Here is a 16,961-nt window from a genome sequence, read left to right on the forward strand (position 1 = left end):
GGTATCCATCCACAGACAGCTGTTTCGGGGTATTTGCCCCTCATCAGTGTGGAGTAGGAAACTGGCTATTAGGAGCAGTGCCTAGTGAAAAGACTGTAAACATAAGGATGAATGACCTCGGGGAGATCAAAACATCTAACACCGCGGAGACACCATCACGTGTTTCTCAACGCAGTGATCCAGAACACTGCCCCCATCCCTAAAGGGAAATATGCAAATGCATGTAGAAAAGCACTTAAAGGGAATGTCACGGTGGCTGAGACCCTGTCTGTGGCCCTGGGCACTCAATTAATAGGGAAGTCTTTTAAGGGGGCTTTGTAATAAAGTTTGTATTCGTGACGCCAACTGTGGTTCTCGGTCAGAGGGGATCGACGCTGCTTAAAGGGGTTATCTGGGGTGATGTTACTGCAGCTTAGATGGTGACGCTTCCCACAGGTGAAGCGGGGTCCCCAGGGCTCCCAGTGGAGTGAACAAGGATGGTGGGTTGCCGGTAAATAAACGGAGGACACAGGGTTGCAGTCTTTACCTGGTTTACTGATGGTAGCAGGCCACAGTCCAGGATACTGGCAACAGGTGTAGATGCAGTCCAGACAGCCTAAAGACAGGTGGAAACCCCCTTGACAGGTCAGGTTGGGAGCCTTCCACTTTGCGCTATTAGTCCCTTGCTGCCTGTAGTGTCCTAACAAGGTCCTCGTTCTTGCCTGTCCTGGGACAGTACCTGTATGGTAGGCAACTTGAGCTGTTTCTCTGGGGTCTCTGTATACGGTGACTCTAGGCCCTGGAATTCTGCTGTACCTCAGGTTTAATGTGGGCAGATTACTTTCAGCTCTCTGCCCTCCGGTTCTGCTGTGGGACTTGCAGTTGCCCACAACCTTGGGCTCCCGGTGCCCGGCCTCTGCACTTCGGCTCTGAGGGGCTCAATCACAGCCCTCCTCAAGCTCCTATCACACCTCTGCTCTTTCCCTGTCTCTTGTGTGCTCTAGACTGACTTACTCCTCCAGACCAGGATGGAAAATAGGGAAGTTCCCCTGAAAACCAGGTTTTGAGCTCCCCCTTCTGGCCTGGAGTCAGAAAGTGTTGTATGTGAGATTACCTGCCAAAGGGATCCCATTACCCTCCCCGAGAGGAAGGCAGCACCACTGTGGTACCCGAACTCCTGGGGTGCCACATTCCCCCTCCCCCGTTAAATCCAGTACTCCCAGACTGGGAAAGGAAAACATAAACAAACAGGTTAGATAGTGCAAAACATTTTGAAAACAGCATTTAACAGGGTAAACAGGTTTAAACGTTTTCTTCCCTTACGGGAGGCACTTTTGGCTTTAAATGTTGCAAACCTATTTACAAAAATACAACTGGTCTTATACCAGGGTGTCCTTATTCATTAGTAACAGTACTGATGCGAGGGACCCATCATAAACCCCCAATGTAGGTCTTGTGCGGGCTACAATGCTTGCATCCAGACCCGGGGTTCAGCCACTCCAGACGGTTTTTGCTTCAGGTCTGTGAACAAGCAAGGCACTACCCACGCTGGCAATGTGGGTAGAACCAAAGGTGCACCTTGAGGGTGCCAACTAGTTACAATATCAGTTTTTGGGCAATTCTCTGTCCATTACCCTATTGTCCATTTTAAACCTGTGATAAGCATAGGCAAACATTTTAAAACGGATAACAACAATTATTGACATTTTACTAGTCCCGGTAATGGGCTGGGATTTGACCTCTGGTACTACAGTTAAGGCCCTGTCTCACATAGCGATTTACCAACGATCACGACCAGCGATACGACCTGGCCGTGATCGTTGGTAAGTCGCTGTGTGGTCGCTGGGGAGCTGTCACACAGACAGCTCTCTCCAGCGACCAACGATCAGGGGAACGACTTCGGCATCGTTGAAACTGTCTTCAACGATGCCGAAGTCCCCCTGCAGCACCCGGGTAACCAGGGTAAACATCGGGTTACTAAGCGCAGGGCCGCGCTTAGTAACCCGATGTTTACCCTGGTTACGAAAAAAAACAAACACTACATACTCGCCTTTCGGTGTCCGTCAGGTCCCTTGCCGTCTGCTTCCTGCTCTGACTGAGTTCCGCCGTACAGTGAGAGCAGAGCGCAGCGGTGACGTCACTGCTGTGCTGCGCTCTCGCTGTACGGCCGGATCTCAGTCAGAGCAGGAAGCGGACAGCGAGGGACCTGACGGACATCAGATGGTGAGTATGTACTGTTTGTTTTTTTTTACATTTACGTTGGTAACCAGGGTAAACATCGGGTTACTAAGCGCGGCCCTGCGCTTAGTAACCCGATGTTTACCCTGGTTACCAGTGAAGACATCGCTGGATCGGTGTTACACACACCGATTCAGCGATGTCAGCGGGGCCTCAACGACCAAAAAAAGGTCCAGGCCATTCCGACACGACCAGCGATCTCGCAGCAGGGGCCTGATCGCTGGTACGTGTCACACATAGCGAGATCGCTACTGAGGTCGCTGTTGCGTCACAAAACTAGTGACTCAGCAGCGATCTCGCTAGCGATCTCGCTATGTGAGACGGGGCCTTTAGACCTACGCAGTTCAGGTACTTCTGTTGATCTAGCCTGGTCTACCATGTCTGCTGCGGTTGTGAACCCACTAGTGTCTGTGCTACTTGTAGGCCTGCATTGTATTGGTAACCTGGGCAACCGTCTGCGACTTCTTAAACTCACCATGAGTCTGACAGATAGCAGAGGGTGGATTCTCTGGTTCCACTGCTGGTGTGACCTCTGTTGCATGAGCATGCTGGTCTAGAGTCTCTTCTGTTTCAGGACGGTTTTGAATCACATCTGCTTCTGATATTTTCAAATGAGGAAAAGTCAAAACAGGTATCACTATGGCTTAATGCACTTGAGTCCAAGACTGGGGAAAGTCTCCAAGAACAGTATGGATTCTCTTTTCCTCTTCTTCCATGTGTTGAGAAGTACTTAGGTCTTTTTCTTCGTCTCTCAGTTTGTCAGGACATATTTTAAGACGATCCCTTGATACCGCAGTCAAGGTTTCTCCTCCATCTTTGCTTATAAGACACACTTTACTACTGTCCGAGTTTGATGGTAAGATGGTATATGGTTCTGCTTCCCACAGGTCATCGAGTTTGTGCATTCTTCTTCGCTTTAGCACTTGTTCACCTGGTGACAAGGGAATTGCAGGGGCACGTTTGTTGTAATTTCTTTCTTGTTTTTGTCTTGCCTGGGACAAGCTAATTTCTACACACTCTTGTACGTGACGGTATTTCTGTTGTCCCTCAGTATCCCAATCTGCATCTGGTGATGTTGCTTCTGGTGTGAGAACTCCCATTTCAAGATCAACAGGTAATTTGCTAGATCTTCCTCTCATCAGGTAGGCTGGAGTGCAATTGGTGGAATTCACTGGGATGTGATTGTACAGATCTACTAAATCTGGCAACTTCTCTGGCCATAAGTTTCTTTCTTCCAAAGGCAAGGTTTTCAGTAAGTCGATTACCACTTGATTTATCTTTTCACACATACCATTTGTTTGTGGGTGTACGGTGTGGCTCTTATCTTCTAACATCCGAACAGGTTACAGAACTCCTGGAACACTTCCGCTTCAAAGGCTGGGATTTGGTCGGTAAGTAACTTCTCAGGGTATCCATGTGGTCGACAAAAGTGTTGCTGGCTGCCGTCTTCACTGTCTGGTCCTTGACAGGCACGACTACCAGGAATCTGGAGTAATGGTCCACTGTGGTCAAAGCATAGACATACCCTGATCGGCTTGGAGTTAGGGTACCGTCACACATTGAAATTTTCATCGCTGCGACGGCACGATTCGTGACGTCGCAGCGATCGTATGATTATCGCTCCAGCGTCGTAGACTGCGGTCACACGGTGCAATCACGGCGCTGGAGCGATGCCGAAGTCCCTGGGTAACCAGGGTAAACATCGGGTAACTAAGCGCAGGGCCGCGCTTAGTAACCCGATGTTTACCCTGGTTACCAGCGTAAACGTAAAAAAACAAACCGTACATACTCACCCGTCGGTGTCCTTCAGGTCCCTTGCCGTCTGCTTCCTGCTCTGAGTGCAGCCGTACAGTGAGCAGAGCGCAGCACCGCTGCGCTCTGCTCTCACTTTCCGTTCGGCACTCAGAGCAGGAAGCAGACGGCAAGGGACCTGAAGGACACCGACGGGTGAGTATGTACTGTTTGTTTTTTTACGTTTACGCTTGTAACCAGGGTAAACATCGGGTTACTAAGCGCGGCCCTGCGCTTAGTTACCCGATGTTTACCCTGGTTACAAGCGAAGACATCGCTGGATCGCTGTCACACACAACGATCCAGCGATGTCAGCGGGTGATCAAGCGACGAAAGAAAGTTCCAAACGATCTGCTACGACGTACGATTCTCAGCAGGGTGTCTGATCGCAGTAGCGTGTCAGACACAGCGATATCGTAACGATATCGCTAGAACGTCACGAATCGTAACGTCGTAGCGATGGAAATTTCAATGTGTGACGGTACCCTAAGCTTCATGTGGTCTAAGGTCACCAGTTCAAGTGGCTGTTTGGTGACTATGGGCTGTAGGGGAGCCCTCTGGCTGTCACGGTCTTTTCTGCGCAGGTTACATGGGCCACACTCTCGGCTGCACTTTTCAATAATAATAATAATATTTATTTTTATATAGCGCTAACATATTCCGCAGCGCTTTACAGTTTGCACACATTATCATCGCTGTCCCCAATGGGGCTCACAATCTAAATTACCTATCAGTATGTCTTTTCAATGGCTTTTCTTATGCCAATCCAGTAGAACCTTCCAAGAAGTAGGATCTCTAACTTCTTCCATCCAAAGTGTCCTGCTCCATCGTCGTACACTTCCAAGACCATTGGCGCATCTTGTCTCGGGACCGCCACCTGCCAGACCAACTCATGAGTGCGTGGGTCGACATTCCTCTGGCACAGCTTACCGTCGTAGATAAACAATTTGCCCTTCTCCTTCCACAGCTGTTGAGTCTCTTGTGGAGCATCTGGACCAGGGTGTGAATCTGCTTGCATCAGCAGGTCTTTGACCAGATGGACTGCTGGGGCACTGTCCTGTGTCTCTGCCCATCCATGGTGGGGTAATGGGTTCAGCGTGGCTTCTTGCTTGTTATTGCGCCTGTTCCTCACATAATGGGAGTACTGAGTCGCTCCGGGGCGATGGAAAGCTGGTAACTCAATCTCTTCAAGTGCTTCTGGATCTTCTTCCACCTCTGGTAAGTTGGGCATCCTGGATAGCGCATCGGCATTTGCGTTCTTGTGCCCTGCACGGTACTTGATGGTGAATTCATTTTTGGACAACCGGGCCATCCATCGCTGCTCCAATGCACCTAGTTTTGCAGTTTCCAGGTGGGTCAGCGGGTTGTTGTCTGTGAAAATGGTGAATCTTGCTGAGGCCAGGTAGTGTTTGAACCGCTCTGTTACCACCCAGACTATGGCAAGGAACTTCAGCTTGAAGGAACTGTAGTTTTCAGGGTTCCTTTCAGTGGGACGAAGCTTCCTGCTGGCATAGGCAATTACTCTTTCCTTGCTTTTCTGCACCTGGGACAGCACTGCTCCCAATCCCACATTGCTGGCATCTGTGTAGAGCACAAACGGTTGGTCATAATCAGGGGAGGCCAGTACCTCATCTCCCGTGAGAGCCAACTTCAACCGAGTGAAGGATCCTTCCAGCCCGTCGTTTCACTCAAACAGAGTATTCTTACTCTTGGTCTTCTTGGATTGGCCCACCAACAGGTGTTGCAGGGGTGCAGCTACCTTAGTGAAGTCTTTAATGAACCTTCAGTAGTAGCCTACCAACCTAAGGAACTGTGGATGTTGCTGGGTTTTGGCCAGTCCCTGATCACGGTGATCTTGTCAGGGTCTGGTGCCACTCCTTTGGCACTTACCACATGGCCCAGGTACTGCACTTTGGGCTTTAACAGGTGACACTTAGATGGCTTTACCTTCAGGCCAAAGTCAGACAGAGCTTCAAACACCATTTCAGGTGGTCTTCATATGTCTTGGAGAAGACGATGACGTCATCCAGGTACAACAGGACGGTTTTAAAATTCTTGTGCCCGAGACAGCACTCCATCATCCTCTGGAATGTTCCTGGTGTGTTACACAGTCCAAATGGCATGTAGTTGAATTCAGAGAGACCCATTGGTGTCGTGAAGGCCGTCTTTTCATTATCCGCCTCCGCCACGGGAACCTGACAATACCCACTAGTGAAATCGAAAGGTGGAGAAATAGTTAGCAGATTTTAAAGCAGCTAATGACTCTTCGATTCTGGGCAGTGGATATGCATCTTTGTGTGTAATGCGGTTTATCTCCCTATAATCAACATACATCCTCATTGTACCATCCTATTTCCTGACGAAGACTAGTGGAGCTGCCCAGGGGCTACAACTATCTCTGATTACCCCAGCCTCCTTCATCACTCATAACATACTTTTGGCACATTGGTATTGAGCTGGAGGTACAGGCCGGTACCTCTCTTTACCAGGTGGATGACCTCCAGTGGGGATAAGATGTTGAACCCCTTTTACCTGCCTAAAATCAAGTGGGTGTTTGCTGAATACCCGCTTATACTCATGGACCACCCGGTAAGCCCCTTGTTTTTGTTGTGATGCGGTAGAGTCAGTGCCCACGTGTAACTTCTGACACCAATCCTCCAATTGTCCTGCAGAGCCATTGTCCTCCACCTGGTGGGATGGGACCAATAGGTCTGTTGCTTTTATTGCATTAACATTAACAGTGAACAGTTTAGCAAGTGTGGCATATCTGGGTAAGTGGACCTCTTTCTCTCCACAGTTAAGGACATGTACTAGTACCCTCCCCTTGCGGACATCAACCACCCCTCTGGCTGTCAGGAGGGTGGGCCTACTGTCTGAATACACAGGTTCTACCAGGGCCTGGTAGTCTTTACCTCTGAGGCCTATTGCTGCCCAACACAATATTAACATTTCACTCCTGAGAGGTATTGCAATGGGGATCGGATCACTCACTGTGACACGTTCAACTTCTCCACCAGACAATTAAAGTCACTTAACGTATGGGACTCCCCAGAATATTTTGGCAGCCAGGCCACTCCAGGTACAGTATATAGGGCATGGATGGCGGCATTATTGGAGCTCTTACTTAGACGGGGTCCTGCCGGTTTGCAGGAGCTGCGTCCACCGCGGGGCCTGGTGGCATCATGGGGCCTGCAGCTGCGACCACCGCGGGGCCAGGGGGCATCATGGGGCCTGTGGCTTGGACTGCCACCAATTCTCCTCCTGGGTCAGACATGTCCCCTTCCCCCTTACTAGCCTTGCAGGACTGACGTCTTGCCACCGCAGTCTGTATCGGTTCCTGATGTATGCGGTCGGGCGCTCCTCCCGGTCCTCCTTCCGGGGCTCCGTCATCGCCTCTTCACTTGCGGCTCTGCTGCATGGCGACTTCACTTGCGGCTCCTCTGGCAGCGCAGCACCAGCTTCCTCTTCGTGCTCTTTTACTGACTCCGCCCACAAAGGTACGCCTCCTTCTTCCCCTCGCGCTCCACGCGGCATGGCAATGGCGGCTTGCAAGCAAACTATCACAGTCTCTGGCACACAGTACCTAGCGATACCAGGGCACGAAATCCTGTTAGTGACCCCAAGGTTGAGTCGCCATTTCTCTTGAGTCTCTGAATACGGTGACTCCGGGTTCTGGAATGCAGCTGTACCTCAGGTTTAATTTGGGCAAATTACTTTCAGCTCTCTACCTTCCAGTTCTGCTGTGGGACTTGCAGTTGCCCACAACCTCGGGCTCCCGATGCCTGGCCTCTGCGCTTCATCTCTGAGGGGCTCAATCACAGCCCTCCTCAAGCTCCTATCACTCCTCTGCTCTTTCCCTGTCTCTTGTCTGCTCCAGACTGAATAACTCCTCCTCCTGACTAGGATGGAAAATAGGGAAGTTCCCCTGAAAACCAGGTTTTGAGTCCCCTCTTCTGGCCTGGAGTCAGAAAGTGTTGCATATGAGATTACCTGCCAAAGGGATCCCTCCTGTCTCCAGGCATGGCATTACCCTCCCCGAGAGGAAGGCAGCATCACTGTGGTACCCGAACTCCTGGGGTGCCACATAACAAGACTGGTCCACTCAGGACTGACCTCACCAGGAACAACCACAGAAGGTGAGGGTACACACTCAGAGTCAAATCCACAGGTCGTCTGGTCAGAATAAATGTATGAGTACTGCCAGCATTACTGCAGAGATAACAGGGGTGAGGGGGCCGCCTGTCAGTGCTCAGACTATACACATTACTGCAGAGGTTACAGAGGTGGGGGGTCCGCGTGTCAGTGCTCAGACCATGCACATTGCTGCAGAGGCTACAGGAGTGGGGGGTCCTCCTGTCAGTGCTAAGACCATACACATTGCTGCAGAGGTTACAGGGGTGGGAGGTCCACCTGTCAGTTCTCAGACCATACACATTGCTGCCGAGGTTACAGGGGTGGGGGTCCGTCTGTCAGTGCTCAGATCATACACATTTGCTGCAAAAGTTACATGGTTGGGGTCCGCCTGTCAGTGCTCAGACCATACACATTTTCTGCAGAGGTTACAGGGGTGGGGGGTCCGCCTGTCAGTGCTTAGACCATACACATCGCTTCAGAGGTTACAGGGGTGAGGGTCCACCTGTCAGTGCTCAGACCATACACATCGCTTCAGAGGTTACAGGGGTGGGGATCCGCCTATTAGTCTCAGACCAAACACATTGTTAGAGAGGTTATAGGGGTGGGGGTCCACCTGTCAGTGCTCATAGCATACACATTGCAGCAGAGTTTACAGGGGTGGGAGGGCCACCTGTGAGTGCTCAGACCATACACATTATTGCAAAGGTAAGGCTACGTTCACATTTGCATTGTTTTGCGTTGCGTTGGTGACGCAACGCACAATGCATGCAAAACGCATGCAAAAACGCATTGTTTTGTGATGATGTGTCCATTTTTGGCTTGATTTTGGACGCAAAAAAAATGCAACATGTAGCGTCCTGTGCGCCCTGGCGCTTGCGCCAAAAATGACGCATGCATCACAAAACGCAAGACAACGCATGTCCATGCGCCCCCATGTTAAATAAAGGGGCGCATGACGCATGCATCGCTATGCATCGCCGAACCTGCGCCCAACGCAACGCAAATGTGAACGTAGCCTTACAGGGGTTGGGGGTCCACCTGTCAGGGCTCAGACCATACACACTGCTGCAGAGGTTACAGGGGTGGGGGGTCTGCCTGTCAGTGCTCAGACCATACACATTGCTGCAGAGGTTACAGGGGTGGGGGTCCGCCTGTCAGTGCTCAGACCATACACATTGCTGCAGAGGTTACAGGGGTGGAGGGTCCACCTGTCAGTGCTCAGACCATACACATTACTGCAGAGGTTACAGGAGTGGGGAGTCTGCCTGTCAGTGCTCAGACCATAGACATTGCTGCAGAGGTTACAGGGGTGGGGGGTCTGCCTGACAGTGCTCAGACCATACACATTGCTGCAGAGGTTACAGGGGTGAGGTGTCTGCCTGTCCATGCTCAGACTGTACACATCGCTTCAGTGGTTCAGTGGTTACAGGGGTGGGGGTTCGCCTTTCAGTGCTCAGACCATACACATTTGCTGTAGAGGTTACAGGGGTGAGAGGTCCGCCTGTCAGTGCTCAGATCATACACATCGCTTCAGAGGTTACAGGGGTGGGGGTCCGCCTATCAGTCTCAGACCATACACATTGTTAGAAAGGTTATAGGGGTGGGGGGTCCACCTGTCAGTGCTCACAGCATACACATTGCTGCAGAGGTTACAGGGGTGGGAGGTCCGCCTGTGAGTGCTCAGACCATACACATTATTGGAAAGGTTACAGAGGTGGGGGGTCCGCCTGTGAGTGCTCAGACCATACACATTATTGGAAAGGTTACAGGGCTGGGGGGTCTGCCTGTCAGTGCTCAGACCATGCACATTACTGCAGAGTTTACAGAGGTGGGGGGTCCGCCTGTCAGCTCTCAGACCATACACATTACTGCAGACGTTAAAGAAGTGGGGGTCCGCCTGTCAGTGCTCAGACAATACACATTGCTGCAGAGGTTACAGGGGTGGGGGTCCGCCTGTCAGTGCTCAGACCATACACATTGCTGCAGAGGTTACAGGGGTGGAGGGTCCGCCTGTCAGTGCTCAGATCATAGACATTGCTGCAGAGGTTACAGGGGTGGGGGGGTCCGCCTGTCAGTGCTCAGACCATACACATTGCTGCAGAGGTTACAGGGGTGGGGGTCCGCCTGTCAGTGCTCAGACCATACACATTGCTGCAGAAGTTACAGGGGTGAGGTGTCTGCCTGTCCATGTTCAGACCGTACACATTGCTTCAGTGGTTACAGAAGTGGGGGTCCGCCTATCACTCTCAGACCATACACATTGTTGGAGAGGTTATAGGGTTGGGGGTCCACCTGTCAGTGCTCACAGCATACACATTGCTGCAGAGGTTACAGGGGTGGTAGGACCGCCTGTGAGTTCTCAGACCATACACATTATTGCAAAGGTTACAGGGGTGGGGGTTCCGCGTGTCAGCGCTCAGACCATACACATTACTGCAGAGGTTACAGGGGTGGGGGGTCCGCCTGTCAGCGCTCAGACCATATTCATTACTGCAGAGGTTACAGAGGTGGGGGTCCGCCTGTCAGTGCTCAGATCATACACATTGCTGCAGAGGTTACAGGGGCGGGGGTCCTCCTGTCAATGCCCAGACTATACACATTGCTGCAAAGGTTATAGGGGTGGGGGTCCACCTGTCAGTGCTAAGACCATACACATTACTGCAGAGGTTACAGGGGTGGGGGTCCGCTTGTCAGTGCTCAGACCATACACATTGATGCAGAGGTTATAGGGGTGGGGGTCCACCTGTCAGTGCTGCCCATACACATTGCTGCAGAGGTTACAGAGGTGGGGGGTACACCTTTCAGTGATCAGACCATACACATTGCTGCAGAGGTTATAAGGGTGGGGGTCCACCTGTCAGTGCTCAGACCATACAGTACATCACAAATTGTTTGCATGGCTGTCATTCCAGAAGGAAGCCTTTTCTAAAGATGATGCACAAGAAAGCCGCCAACACTGAAGACACCCGACTAAGGAAAGGGATTACTGGAGCCGCATCCTGTGCTCTGATGAGACCAAGAGAAAGTTATTAGGTTCAGATGGTGTCAAGCTTGTGTGGCGGCAACCAGGTGAGGAGGACAAAGACCAGTGTGTCCTGCCTACAGTCAGGCATGGTGGTGAAGTGTCATGGTTTGGGGCGATGTGAGTGCTGATGGCTTTGAGGGGCTATTGTTCACTGAGGGAACCATGAATGCCAACATGTACTGTGACATCCTGAAGCAGAGCATGAGAGCATGATCTTCTCTCTATGGAAACTGTGCTGCAATGCAGTGTTCAGACATGATAATGACCACAAACACCTCCAAGACTACCACATGGAGGCCACTTGCTGGCCTTGCCAAATATGTATCCAGACCTAGGCCTTATCGAGTATGGAGCATCTGTGGGGCCTCCTCAAACGGAAGGTGGAGCAGCACAATGTCTCTAACATCCACCAGCTCCTTGATGTCGTCATGGAGGGGGAGGAGGAATCTCCAGTTACCTCCATGATGAAGAGAGGTAAGGCAGAAAATAATGGTGGACACAAAATATTCGCACTTTGGGCACAATTTGGCCATTTTCACTTAGGAGTGTACTCACTTTAGTTGCCAGCGGTTTAGACATTAATGGCTGTCATTTAGAGCTACCACATTTTTACAGTTATACAAGAAGTACACCGACTACTGCACATTGTATTACAGGGTCAGATCTTCAGTGTTGTCCCATGAAGATATCGAATAGAACATAAATATCATGCTAATACATATTCACACACAGATGCACATTCCAGGCTCATACAGATATACATAAACCGACATATACATTGGCTTGCGAAAATATTTAACTCCCCCACCCCCTTGGCAATATATGTGTTTCGCTACCTCACAACCTGGAATTTCACTGTTTTTCAGGGTTTGCATCAGTTGTTGTAAAGAATATGCCGACAACTGAGAACATTTGGTTTTGTGTTATCATGAAGCAAGCAACAAATAGGACAAAATAACTGAAAATTTCAGTGTGCATAACTATTCATCCCCCTTAAGTCAGTACTTTGTAGAGCCTCCTTTTAGAAGCAATTAAAGCAGTAAGTCGCTTTGCATAAGTCTCAATAAGCTTTCCACATCGTGCCACTGGGATTTTCCCCCATTCCCCAGGGCAAAACTGCTCCAGCTCCTTCACGTTAGATGTTTCCTCTGGTGAACAGCAATCTTCAAGTCTGACCACAGATTCTCCATTGGATAAAGGTCTGGACTTTCTCTAGGCCACTCCAGAACATTTCGACGTTTCCCCTTACACCCCTCGAGTGTTGCTTTAGCAGTATGCATTGGGTTGTTGTCTTGTTGGAAGGTGATCCTTCGTCCCAGGCTCAAATCACAGATTGAAAAAGGTTTTGTTCAAGAATATCCCTGTATTTTGCACTATCCATCTTCTCCTCGACATGGACCATTTTCCCTGTCCCTGCTAGGCTGTGACAAAGTAAGGGGAAACAGTGTGCTTGGCCGGCCCTGATGCAGATGACAGTGGAAGGAAAAGGTGCTAGTGAAATAGCTTCTTGCTGTGAATGAAACGTGCTTAAGACCGTGTTCTTGCTGTCCCTTGTACGTAACCCTCATCAAGTTCAGAATAGCTCCCATGATTGACAGGAAGTCTCCTTTAGTAATCTGAAGAACTTGTGGTCCTGGCCAGCCTACTGGTTACTGGGGCCTGCATGGGCATAAGGTCCTCACAACACTAACACCAACACCCAGCCGGGAACCACAAATGTCTGTAACGTTCCGGGGTGTCGGACATATGACACTCGCCTGCGGCTACCACCCTGGGAACCGTTACATGACTACAGTACCTTCCTCCATACATTTGCGAAGTCTCTCATATGTCTTTTAGCAAACTCAAACCGAGCTTTACAATTTCTATGTGTAAGTAAAGGATTTTTTTCTGTCCACTGTTCCATATAGGCCACCTCTATGGAGTGTATGGCTTATTGTGGTCAAGTGGACAGATACTCCAGTCTCTGAGGAATTCTGCAGCTCCTTCAGAGTCGCCTTTGGTCTCTGTGCTGCCTCTCTGATTAATGCCCTCCTTGCCCGGGCTCATAGTTTTGGTGGGTGGCCCTCAATTTGCAGGTTTGTTGTGGTACCATGTTCTTTCCATTTGATGATAATGGATATGATGGTGCTCAGGGGGATCATCAGAGATTGGGAGATCTGTTTATAACCCAACCCTGACTTGTACTTCTTAACAACTTTGTCCTGACTTGTGTGGAGATCTCCTTGGTCTTCATGGTGTTGTTTGGAGATCTCCTTGGTCTTCATGGTGTTGTTTGGAGATCTCCTTGGTCTTCATAGTGTTGTTTGGAGATCTCCTTGGTCTTCTTGGTGTTGTTTGGAGATCTCCTTGGTCTTCATGGCGTTGTTTGGAGATCTCCTTGGTCTTCATGGTGTTTGGTTAGTGGTGCCTCCTGTTAATGGTGTTTGGTTATTGGTGCCTCTTGGTGTTGCAGCCTCTGTGACCTTTCAGTAAAGGTAAAGTGTATATACTGTCCGACATGTGACACTTAGATTGCTCACAGGGAAACATCCTGTCACTAAACATGGGACTTATGAAGGGAATTGGTTGCACCAGAAGTTTTTAGGGGCTCCATAGCAAAATGGGTGAATACATATGCACATGGTTGTAATGTCACAAAATATATAAAAAGCCAAGGGGGTGAATACTTTTGCAAGCCATTGTATACATATATCTATATACCCACCTTGTTCATACATACACATACATATACACCACGCTAACATAAATATACACACATACATACATTCAAACACCCTACACTCATTTATATACACTCACATCATGCTCATGCAAAGACACATTTGCATACACTCACATATACATATATATATATTTACGCATAAACATACACACATATATACATATATATTGTAAAGAAGCAGTTGGTAAAGTCCTGGATGGGAGATATGTGTCACCGAGGTGGCTCTCTTTGGTGATGAAGATCCTGGAGATGAAGGTCCCAGCAATAGTAGATTGCTGAAAAGATTTTAACGCCATCGGATTTTGGGTCTGGGTTTTAGGAGCGGCCATAAGAGCCTGGGTGGGAATGACCGCTCCCATGTCTCCAGTTCAGATTTTGCAGCTCATATAAATAGCTGCTGAATTCACTCAGGTGTGCGGAGTTGGAGATACAGTCAATCTGGCTGATGGTCCTAAGTGTACGAGGAGCAGATCCTGAGAGCTGGACCAGAGTCTGAAGGGGTGAGGCCGCTCAGATATACTTTGCCTTCCCACTGGGTGGACTGTTTTTGATTATACGTTTTGTGCTGTTTTTTACCGTTCATATGCCATGAACATTTATGAAGTTTAACAAGCCCCACCTTGTTTGACAAAATTCCGGTGATTGTGTGTACGGTATGTGAAGCGCTGCCAGGTAGTGAGTAACAACATCTACAAACATACATACGCACACAGATGCATACACACCATGCTAATACATAAATATATACACAAATACATGGACACCATGCTAATACATAAATATATACACATACATGCACACACCATGGCAATACACACACCTATACACAAACTGTGCTAATACATAAATACATACACACATATACAGAGGCACCATGCTAATACTTAAATACATTATCTTCCCTCACGTAATCTCCGGTCCTCCCAAGACCTCCTCCTCTCCTCCACACTTATCCGCTCCTCACCCAACCGCCTCCAAGACTTCTCCCGAATATCCCCCATCCTCTGGAACTCTCTGCCCCAACACGTCCGACTATCAACCACATTCGGATCCTTCAGACGGAACCTGAAAACTCATCTCTTCAGGAAAGCCTACAGCCTGCACTGACCCCGCTGCCTCCTCACCACTACCGGAGCTACTGCCTCACCAACACCGGAGCTCCTGCAACCCCCAACCTACTGTCTCCTTCCCCATAATCCTGCAGAATGTAAGCCCCCAAGGGCAGGCTCCTCGCCCCTCTGTATCAGTCTGTCATTATTAGTCTACTGTAAGTGATATCTGTAACTTGTATGTAACCCCTTCTCATGTACAGCACCATGGAATCAATGCTGCTATAGAAATAATAATACACATATATACACATACATGCACACGCCATGGTAATAAACACACACACACATATATACATTACATGCTCATACCTACACACCATACTAATACATAAATACACACACACACACACACATACATGCACACCATTTTAATACATATATACACACACATATACATACACACCATGCTAATACATATATACACACACATAGCTATATATTCTATACATGTTCAATACTTATAGATAGATATACACAGACCGTGCTCATACATAGAGCTGTAGTTAGACCTCCCATCCCTCAGGGGCAGGATTTTAGTTTGTTGCCCTCACAGAGGCTTGTTGTGGTGCCCCCTGTCCCCCACATCCATGCCCCATCCACCAATATCCAGAGCCGTGCCGACACAATGTCGATTTTTGCTCCTTACCTTCCTAGCTCTCCTGCAATGTCTAAATAAAGCAAAGTCCAGGCAGGAGGGAGCCGCAGCCTCCCGGACCTCAGTATGTTGTGTAAGTGGAGTTACCGCAATCATCTGGGCTGACGCCCGCTGTCCTCTCATCCTGGTAAACAAGTGACCCGTGCTCAGTGTGCCGCCTTGGCAACCCGTCTCCTGTCTGCAGCCTTCTGGCGCCATGGGTCAGACGCCCTGCTCCCCTCTGTGTGGGTGATAGGTGTGGATATCATATGATTACATGTGGACAGGACATGATGCTGGTGATGGGACAGGCACCGCCTGGCATCAGGGCACGTGTCCAGCATCTTCTACCACGTGGCAGGACAGGTGATGCTATGTCTGATAGGTCAGGTCCGTGTCCGGCAGGTCAACCCGTGTCCAATAGGTCAGGCCCTGGTCGGGTGGGTCAGGCCCGTGTCGGGTAGGTCAGGTCCGTGTTGTGTAGTGCTGGCCCGTGTCGGGTAGGACAGGTTCGTGTCAGGTAGGTCAGATTCATGTAGAGTAGGTTAGGCCCATGTCGGGTAGGTCAGGCCCATGTTCGGTAGGTCAGGCCCATGTCCGGTAGGTCAGGCCCATGTCCGATAGGTCAGGCCCATGTCCGATAGGTCAGGCCCATGTCCGGTAGGTCAGGCCCATGTTCGGTAGGTCAGGCCCATGTCTTGTAGGTCAGGCCCATGTCCGATAGGTCAGGCCCATGTCCGATAGGTCAGGCCCATGTCCGATAGGTCAGGCCCATGTCCGATAGGTCAGGCCCATGTTCGGTAGGTCAGGCCCATGTCCGATAGGTCAGACCTATGTTCGGTAGGTCAGGCCCATGTCTGGTAGGTCAGGCCCCTGAGCTCTCAGTACATAATCCCGCGTCAGGCTGTTCGTCTTTTATTCCTCTTAGAAATGGAAGCATTTACCATTCCTCTTGTTAAAGGTATCCAAGAAGTATCGTTTCTCCTTGCAGAAATTGACATGCTAAGCATGCCGAGATGAGGAGACTTAAAGCCGCAATGCTCCTCTGGGAAATATGGTAATTATGCAAATTGTCTCTTCAGAGAGGAAGCGAACTAGAACTCTAGTGCCACTGCGGCGCCCCAGTGTCCTGGTCGTCGCAATGATGTCATTATCCTTTCAGGGGAGAAGTGATGTCACGTCTGAAGGCAATGAAAGACAACCACATTCAGGTATTCCACACATGCAACATGTTCACACTCCAGACCAGAAGGGGGAGCTCTAAGCCTGTTTAGGGTGAACTCCCCTATTTACATCCTGATCTGGAGGGAAAGGAGTTCAGTT

At 49.7% G+C, this 16,961-nt stretch overlaps 1 protein-coding gene across 1 annotated transcript in view; it reads right to left on the reverse strand.

Annotated features, from left to right (window-relative positions):
• Positions 1–15,871, reverse strand: part of TFR2 (transferrin receptor 2) — a 112,672-nt gene extending 96,801 nt beyond the window's left edge. The window contains exon 1 of the mRNA XM_077261519.1: positions 15,651–15,871. The gene's annotated coding sequence lies outside the window, so the exon portion shown is untranslated. The remainder of the gene's footprint in view (positions 1–15,650) is intronic.
• Positions 15,872–16,961: the final 1,090 nt, after the last annotated feature.

The sequence above is a fragment of the Ranitomeya variabilis genome, chromosome 5 (assembly GCF_051348905.1).
Source record: "Ranitomeya variabilis isolate aRanVar5 chromosome 5, aRanVar5.hap1, whole genome shotgun sequence".
NCBI classification, from domain to species: domain Eukaryota; kingdom Metazoa; phylum Chordata; class Amphibia; order Anura; family Dendrobatidae; genus Ranitomeya; species Ranitomeya variabilis.